The sequence below is a fragment of the Ochotona princeps genome, chromosome 11 (genome assembly GCF_030435755.1).
Source record: "Ochotona princeps isolate mOchPri1 chromosome 11, mOchPri1.hap1, whole genome shotgun sequence".
Lineage (NCBI taxonomy): Eukaryota > Metazoa > Chordata > Mammalia > Lagomorpha > Ochotonidae > Ochotona > Ochotona princeps.
The window spans coordinates 3,383,047-3,393,170 of NC_080842.1; positions in this window are offsets into that span (position 1 = coordinate 3,383,047).

The window sequence follows — 10,124 nt, forward strand, 5'->3', positions numbered from 1 at the left end:
TGCTTCCCACGCCAATAGACAGCCTTTCCTGAGGGAATCTCTTATCAATGTTTTCCTTGTCTTTCAAAAGTTCTTCCTCTTGTCCACTCACCACAGATACCCACATACCTAGATGGCCCAACTTCAGACAGTGCCATGAGGCTGTTGAGGGAAACGAGTGATGGGAAAACAGCAGTTTGGCTCGGGACATCTTAGCCAAATGCAAGTAGGACTGGCTGAAAGGTGGGCAAACACTTGGCTGCATCCAAATGTGTATCTGAAACAATCCCCCAGCACCCTCCACAAAACTCATTTTCCTTGGCCTTCCATTTCCAAAGCACGGGCAGAAATGACATCAGACAAGACAGTTCATGGGCCTTGGCCCAGCATTTGTTACACCACCATTCATTCACCAGTCACCTGTGTCTTTGTGAATGGTAGGTGAGGAGAGTCAAGCAAGCAATTTCCCCCAGCGCCACCCACCCCACAGCTTTCTCTTTGTTTGTTCCTTATCTCAAGTTACCCACAAAACCCAAAAGAGTCAGGAATAATGAGGCCAAACAGGATCGAAGCAGCCTTACACTCGGCAGGTACTAAATAGACTAGCACTGCACAGGAGCTGCTCACGAAAGACCATTTCACCTAGTCCTTTTGTGGACAAGGGAAATCAGGATCATCTTCAGTAGCAGCCAGCATAACTGGTTCCTATCAACTAATAGAGAGTGAAATAATGCCCGTGTTAGTGTAAGAGGGCAAAAGGAACCAAGTGGGTTTCTCAAGTATTACAATATATATGCAACTGCTCCTCATTCAGATGATTCACGTTAAGGCTGTCTAGGGCTGGCTGGCTCCCTTCCCAAGCTGAGAAGTCATGCTTCACTCCCATGGCAGTAGAGTCAAAATCTTTGGCTTTTGCTTTCTCTCTTATGACTAGATGAGCCACGGTCAAGTGAGCACCTCCTTCACGTACAAAGCTAGCGTTTCAACTTTGTAGCTTTCAAGGAAGAGGAAAAAAAAAAGCCCTGACAAACCAAATCACATACCTCCTACACTCGGTGGTAGTGGCCCTATGTCAGGAGCACCCTTTGGCAAAAAAGAGGAGGCACGGATGACTGGTTGAGTTCCTCCAGGGGGGCCAGCGTGAGGAGGCCCTACCCTCTGGAATGCATTCGCTGGATGAGTTGGCCCTTTGGGTGGCTGAGCCGTAGCTGTTGCCACCTGGCCAGCACCTGGTTGTTTTCCCTCGCTGGGAACTGCTGATGCAGTTTTGCTGCTAGTCTGTAACAAAATCACATAAATCTGACATCACTAACAATAAAAAATGCAAAATTCATACACAAATATTTAGGGACATAATGCAAAGAAATCCATGATATACAGACTAAGCGCTCCAGAGAAACATCAGATGGCTTTTAGCGATCGCAACTGTGTGGTGAAAGAACAGAAAGCAGGTTTCGTCAACACAGCAATACTCTGGCTAAGGAGAATGCACAGACACAGGCCACGAGAACCCCGATGTAGACTACCTAGCACGCTTATCCCGAGAAGGCAAAGAACAAGAGGGCAGCTTACTCCAGATGTGGCTGAGGATCAAACTGAAAAACTCAGGAAAGTAGATTCTCAAAATATTACATCCAGTGATTCCAATGTACATCCGAAGGGGGGAATCAAATGCCCTGCTACACTGGTGTGCTCCCTGAGAGGTGTTGACTCAGAAAAGAAACAGATTTCTAGAGAAAACAAATGACCAGGGGCATGTCTGTTCTGCAAAAAAAGGAGAGATCAGGAAGCTCCCGCACACACACGGGTAAAATTACACTGTCAGGACTTACCTTCAGTTTGTCTCGCTTAGGTTTGTTGCTTGACTTTCGCTCAGATGATTGGTTCGGACCTACACATTATTAAAAAAGAACGAAAGAGAAAAGGAAACCATGAACATTGTGGGTCTTATCATTTTGTTCTTGGGGCGTTTCTGGATCGCCAGGGACACTGTGATATCTCCCACATCCAGGTCGGTGCATAAGCCAGCTTGACACCTGCCTCCTTAGGGATGGCCACAAGAATACCCTGAGGCCGCTGGAACTCCTGCTATGCCAAATGCTCTACAGCCAAAGGAAGTTGAGGTCTCTGCAGCTGGCACTTAGCAACCCTCCTGCTGCAGCAGCACTGAGAAGTTGTCGAGAGAGTAGCACCTCTCTTCTTCCTGCCATTCTGCTCCTGCTTCCTTATTCTTCCTTCAATAAATACTGGCCCACATGAGACCCCACTGGGTAATACGTGTTCCTGGACTCTATGATTGGGAACCGCTCAGTGTCCGAGCACATCCATTCAGACATCCCTCCTGGGAATACAACTCTTTGACCCTTCCCTTGCTTTCTCGGCTACTCACTCACACTGCAGCTTACTTGGTGCTCGGACCTAAGTGCTAGTTCTCCGACCTCTCAGCGTCCTCACTTGCTCAATCCTCTCCCGATTCACCAGACTCCACAATCCATCAGTTCAGCCAGCTGCCAACATCCTTGTCCTAGAAATCATTTTCATTTTGTACTTGACTGACACCGTGCTAAGCCTAGATCAATCTGAGGCTCACGCATCCCTTTACCTACACCTGAGCCACTTGGACAGCCAGAAGAGATGGAAAACTAAGAGCCCTCAAACTCCCTGCCCTGGGAAAACACACTCACTCACTCACTCACAACAGCCCACATCTATGACAACTGGAACCTGAACATTTCAACCTGATCATCTCCTTCAACATACTGCCAGCTTCATAGTGCCTGGCCTTCCATCTGTGACACAGAAGCAAGGTTCCTCCTCAACAGCTGACAACATCCATCCTCCTGAAACGCACCTACGCTCACTATGTGGCCACTGAGTGGTGAAGAGTGTGAGATGGCACATTTTGAATGCACAACGTGTCAGATGCTTCATATCCATTAAGTACACACGTCACCAACATACTAACGGCCACCATGGGGAGCACTGGCTGCTGCTCTGTTTTCTTATCCCGCTTCCTGCTTCCAAACCAGGAAAACCAGCAGAGGCGGGCCCAAGGCCATTGGACCCTGCAAACACACGGCAAACTCGGAACACACTCCTGGTTCCCACCATCAGAACGACCTGGATTTGGCTGTGGTTTTTGTGGAGTCGGGCAGAGGATGCAAGCTCTCTTGTCACTTCTTTTCTCTGTGCGACTCTACTCCTCTACTCCCTCTCCCCTAAACAGCAACTACTCTCTAAAACACAGACAGAAGAATCCAGAAACCCGACACGCAGCCCACACACCCCTGCTGCCTCTTCCCTCTAGCCCTGCTTTTCAGTAAAGAAAAATAAACCTTACCGAATCCCCGATTTCCTAAACAGATATTCCATGGCTTGTCCAACGATACAGTGTGTGAACGTGCCCACTGCCATGCCACCACCTCTTTCCTCGTGCCATCGCAGCCATGGGCACACTGATCCAAGGATCCAAGATCACCTCTGATCCTCATGCGCACTCTCATAATGCTTGTCCGTTAAATCGTACAACCAACAACAACACAAGAGAAACCCAATATGGCCACCGGATCTCCGTATGCTTCCCACGCCAATAGACAGCCTTTCCTGAGGGAATCTCTTATCAATGTTTTCCTTGTCTTTCAAAAGTTCTTCCTCTTGTCCACTCACCACAGATACCCACATACCTAGATGGCCCAACTTCAGACAGTGCCATGAGGCTGTTGAGGGAAACGAGTGATGGGAAAACAGCAGTTTGGCTCGGGACATCTTAGCCAAATGCAAGTAGGACTGGCTGAAAGGTGGGCAAACACTTGGCTGCATCCAAATGTGTATCTGAAACAATCCCCCAGCACCCTCCACAAAACTCATTTTCCTTGGCCTTCCATTTCCAAAGCACGGGCAGAAATGACATCAGACAAGACAGTTCATGGGCCTTGGCCCAGCATTTGTTACACCACCATTCATTCACCAGTCACCTGTGTCTTTGTGAATGGTAGGTGAGGAGAGTCAAGCAAGCAATTTCCCCCAGCGCCACCCACCCCACAGCTTTCTCTTTGTTTGTTCCTTATCTCAAGTTACCCACAAAACCCAAAAGAGTCAGGAATAATGAGGCCAAACAGGATCGAAGCAGCCTTACACTCGGCAGGTACTAAATAGACTAGCACTGCACAGGAGCTGCTCACGAAAGACCATTTCACCTAGTCCTTTTGTGGACAAGGGAAATCAGGATCATCTTCAGTAGCAGCCAGCATAACTGGTTCCTATCAACTAATAGAGAGTGAAATAATGCCCGTGTTAGTGTAAGAGGGCAAAAGGAACCAAGTGGGTTTCTCAAGTATTACAATATATATGCAACTGCTCCTCATTCAGATGATTCACGTTAAGGCTGTCTAGGGCTGGCTGGCTCCCTTCCCAAGCTGAGAAGTCATGCTTCACTCCCATGGCAGTAGAGTCAAAATCTTTGGCTTTTGCTTTCTCTCTTATGACTAGATGAGCCACGGTCAAGTGAGCACCTCCTTCACGTACAAAGCTAGCGTTTCAACTTTGTAGCTTTCAAGGAAGAGGAAAAAAAAAAGCCCTGACAAACCAAATCACATACCTCCTACACTCGGTGGTAGTGGCCCTATGTCAGGAGCACCCTTTGGCAAAAAAGAGGAGGCACGGATGACTGGTTGAGTTCCTCCAGGGGGGCCAGCGTGAGGAGGCCCTACCCTCTGGAATGCATTCGCTGGATGAGTTGGCCCTTTGGGTGGCTGAGCCGTAGCTGTTGCCACCTGGCCAGCACCTGGTTGTTTTCCCTCGCTGGGAACTGCTGATGCAGTTTTGCTGCTAGTCTGTAACAAAATCACATAAATCTGACATCACTAACAATAAAAAATGCAAAATTCATACACAAATATTTAGGGACATAATGCAAAGAAATCCATGATATACAGACTAAGCGCTCCAGAGAAACATCAGATGGCTTTTAGCGATCGCAACTGTGTGGTGAAAGAACAGAAAGCAGGTTTCGTCAACACAGCAATACTCTGGCTAAGGAGAATGCACAGACACAGGCCACGAGAACCCCGATGTAGACTACCTAGCACGCTTATCCCGAGAAGGCAAAGAACAAGAGGGCAGCTTACTCCAGATGTGGCTGAGGATCAAACTGAAAAACTCAGGAAAGTAGATTCTCAAAATATTACATCCAGTGATTCCAATGTACATCCGAAGGGGGGAATCAAATGCCCTGCTACACTGGTGTGCTCCCTGAGAGGTGTTGACTCAGAAAAGAAACAGATTTCTAGAGAAAACAAATGACCAGGGGCATGCCTGTTCTGCAAAAAAAGGAGAGATCAGGAAGCTCCCGCACACACACGGGTAAAATTACACTGTCAGGACTTACCTTCAGTTTGTCTCGCTTAGGTTTGTTGCTTGACTTTCGCTCAGATGATTGGTTCGGACCTACACATTATTAAAAAAGAACGAAAGAGAAAAGGAAACCATGAACATTGTGGGTCTTATCATTTTGTTCTTGGGGCGTTTCTGGATCGCCAGGGACACTGTGATATCTCCCACATCCAGGTCGGTGCATAAGCCAGCTTGACACCTGCCTCCTTAGGGATGGCCACAAGAATACCCTGAGGCCGCTGGAACTCCTGCTATGCCAAATGCTCTACAGCCAAAGGAAGTTGAGGTCTCTGCAGCTGGCACTTAGCAACCCTCCTGCTGCAGCAGCACTGAGAAGTTGTCGAGAGAGTAGCACCTCTCTTCTTCCTGCCATTCTGCTCCTGCTTCCTTATTCTTCCTTCAATAAATACTGGCCCACATGAGACCCCACTGGGTAATACGTGTTCCTGGACTCTATGATTGGGAACCGCTCAGTGTCCGAGCACATCCATTCAGACATCCCTCCTGGGAATACAACTCTTTGACCCTTCCCTTGCTTTCTCGGCTACTCACTCACACTGCAGCTTACTTGGTGCTCGGACCTAAGTGCTAGTTCTCCGACCTCTCAGCGTCCTCACTTGCTCAATCCTCTCCCGATTCACCAGACTCCACAATCCATCAGTTCAGCCAGCTGCCAACATCCTTGTCCTAGAAATCATTTTCATTTTGTACTTGACTGACACCGTGCTAAGCCTAGATCAATCTGAGGCTCACGCATCCCTTTACCTACACCTGAGCCACTTGGACAGCCAGAAGAGATGGAAAACTAAGAGCCCTCAAACTCCCTGCCCTGGGAAAACACACTCACTCACTCACTCACAACAGCCCACATCTATGACAACTGGAACCTGAACATTTCAACCTGATCATCTCCTTCAACATACTGCCAGCTTCATAGTGCCTGGCCTTCCATCTGTGACACAGAAGCAAGGTTCCTCCTCAACAGCTGACAACATCCATCCTCCTGAAACGCACCTACGCTCACTATGTGGCCACTGAGTGGTGAAGAGTGTGAGATGGCACATTTTGAATGCACAACGTGTCAGATGCTTCATATCCATTAAGTACACACGTCACCAACATACTAACGGCCACCATGGGGAGCACTGGCTGCTGCTCTGTTTTCTTATCCCGCTTCCTGCTTCCAAACCAGGAAAACCAGCAGAGGCGGGCCCAAGGCCATTGGACCCTGCAAACACACGGCAAACTCGGAACACACTCCTGGTTCCCACCATCAGAACGACCTGGATTTGGCTGTGGTTTTTGTGGAGTCGGGCAGAGGATGCAAGCTCTCTTGTCACTTCTTTTCTCTGTGCGACTCTACTCCTCTACTCCCTCTCCCCTAAACAGCAACTACTCTCTAAAACACAGACAGAAGAATCCAGAAACCCGACACGCAGCCCACACACCCCTGCTGCCTCTTCCCTCTAGCCCTGCTTTTCAGTAAAGAAAAATAAACCTTACCGAATCCCCGATTTCCTAAACAGATATTCCATGGCTTGTCCAACGATACAGTGTGTGAACGTGCCCACTGCCATGCCACCACCTCTTTCCTCGTGCCATCGCAGCCATGGGCACACTGATCCAAGGATCCAAGATCACCTCTGATCCTCATGCGCACTCTCATAATGCTTGTCCGTTAAATCGTACAACCAACAACAACACAAGAGAAACCCAATATGGCCACCGGATCTCCGTATGCTTCCCACGCCAATAGACAGCCTTTCCTGAGGGAATCTCTTATCAATGTTTTCCTTGTCTTTCAAAAGTTCTTCCTCTTGTCCACTCACCACAGATACCCACATACCTAGATGGCCCAACTTCAGACAGTGCCATGAGGCTGTTGAGGGAAACGAGTGATGGGAAAACAGCAGTTTGGCTCGGGACATCTTAGCCAAATGCAAGTAGGACTGGCTGAAAGGTGGGCAAACACTTGGCTGCATCCAAATGTGTATCTGAAACAATCCCCCAGCACCCTCCACAAAACTCATTTTCCTTGGCCTTCCATTTCCAAAGCACGGGCAGAAATGACATCAGACAAGACAGTTCATGGGCCTTGGCCCAGCATTTGTTACACCACCATTCATTCACCAGTCACCTGTGTCTTTGTGAATGGTAGGTGAGGAGAGTCAAGCAAGCAATTTCCCCCAGCGCCACCCACCCCACAGCTTTCTCTTTGTTTGTTCCTTATCTCAAGTTACCCACAAAACCCAAAAGAGTCAGGAATAATGAGGCCAAACAGGATCGAAGCAGCCTTACACTCGGCAGGTACTAAATAGACTAGCACTGCACAGGAGCTGCTCACGAAAGACCATTTCACCTAGTCCTTTTGTGGACAAGGGAAATCAGGATCATCTTCAGTAGCAGCCAGCATAACTGGTTCCTATCAACTAATAGAGAGTGAAATAATGCCCGTGTTAGTGTAAGAGGGCAAAAGGAACCAAGTGGGTTTCTCAAGTATTACAATATATATGCAACTGCTCCTCATTCAGATGATTCACGTTAAGGCTGTCTAGGGCTGGCTGGCTCCCTTCCCAAGCTGAGAAGTCATGCTTCACTCCCATGGCAGTAGAGTCAAAATCTTTGGCTTTTGCTTTCTCTCTTATGACTAGATGAGCCACGGTCAAGTGAGCACCTCCTTCACGTACAAAGCTAGCGTTTCAACTTTGTAGCTTTCAAGGAAGAGGAAAAAAAAAAGCCCTGACAAACCAAATCACATACCTCCTACACTCGGTGGTAGTGGCCCTATGTCAGGAGCACCCTTTGGCAAAAAAGAGGAGGCACGGATGACTGGTTGAGTTCCTCCAGGGGGGCCAGCGTGAGGAGGCCCTACCCTCTGGAATGCATTCGCTGGATGAGTTGGCCCTTTGGGTGGCTGAGCCGTAGCTGTTGCCACCTGGCCAGCACCTGGTTGTTTTCCCTCGCTGGGAACTGCTGATGCAGTTTTGCTGCTAGTCTGTAACAAAATCACATAAATCTGACATCACTAACAATAAAAAATGCAAAATTCATACACAAATATTTAGGGACATAATGCAAAGAAATCCATGATATACAGACTAAGCGCTCCAGAGAAACATCAGATGGCTTTTAGCGATCGCAACTGTGTGGTGAAAGAACAGAAAGCAGGTTTCGTCAACACAGCAATACTCTGGCTAAGGAGAATGCACAGACACAGGCCAGGAGAACCCCGATGTAGACTACCTAGCACGCTTATCCCGAGAAGGCAAAGAACAAGAGGGCAGCTTACTCCAGATGTGGCTGAGGATCAAACTGAAAAACTCAGGAAAGTAGATTCTCAAAATATTACATCCAGTGATTCCAATGTACATCCGAAGGGGGGAATCAAATGCCCTGCTACACTGGTGTGCTCCCTGAGAGGTGTTGACTCAGAAAAGAAACAGATTTCTAGAGAAAACAAATGACCAGGGGCATGTCTGTTCTGCAAAAAAAGGAGAGATCAGGAAGCTCCCGCACACACACGGGTAAAATTACACTGTCAGGACTTACCTTCAGTTTGTCTCGCTTAGGTTTGTTGCTTGACTTTCGCTCAGATGATTGGTTCGGACCTACACATTATTAAAAAAGAACGAAAGAGAAAAGGAAACCATGAACATTGTGGGTCTTATCATTTTGTTCTTGGGGCGTTTCTGGATCGCCAGGGACACTGTGATATCTCCCACATCCAGGTCGGTGCATAAGCCAGCTTGACACCTGCCTCCTTAGGGATGGCCACAAGAATACCCTGAGGCCGCTGGAACTCCTGCTATGCCAAATGCTCTACAGCCAAAGGAAGTTGAGGTCTCTGCAGCTGGCACTTAGCAACCCTCCTGCTGCAGCAGCACTGAGAAGTTGTCGAGAGAGTAGCACCTCTCTTCTTCCTGCCATTCTGCTCCTGCTTCCTTATTCTTCCTTCAATAAATACTGGCCCACATGAGACCCCACTGGGTAATACGTGTTCCTGGACTCTATGATTGGGAACCGCTCAGTGTCTGAGCACATCCATTCAGACATCCCTCCTGGGAATACAACTCTTTGACCCTTCCCTTGCTTTCTCGGCTACTCACTCACACTGCAGCTTACTTGGTGCTCGGACCTAAGTGCTAGTTCTCCGACCTCTCAGCGTCCTCACTTGCTCAATCCTCTCCCGATTCACCAGACTCCACAATCCATCAGTTCAGCCAGCTGCCAACATCCTTGTCCTAGAAATCATTTTCATTTTGTACTTGACTGACACCGTGCTAAGCCTAGATCAATCTGAGGCTCACGCATCCCTTTACCTACACCTGAGCCACTTGGACAGCCAGAAGAGATGGAAAACTAAGAGCCCTCAAACTCCCTGCCCTGGGAAAACACACTCACTCACTCACTCACAACAGCCCACATCTATGACAACTGGAACCTGAACATTTCAACCTGATCATCTCCTTCAACATACTGCCAGCTTCATAGTGCCTGGCCTTCCATCTGTGACACAGAAGCAAGGTTCCTCCTCAACAGCTGACAACATCCATCCTCCTGAAACGCACCTACGCTCACTATGTGGCCACTGAGTGGTGAAGAGTGTGAGATGGCACATTTTGAATGCACAACGTGTCAGATGCTTCATATCCATTAAGTACACACGTCACCAACATACTAACGGCCACCATGGGGAGCACTGGCTGCTGCTCTGTTTTCTTATCCCGCTTCCTGCTTCCAAACCAGGAAAACCA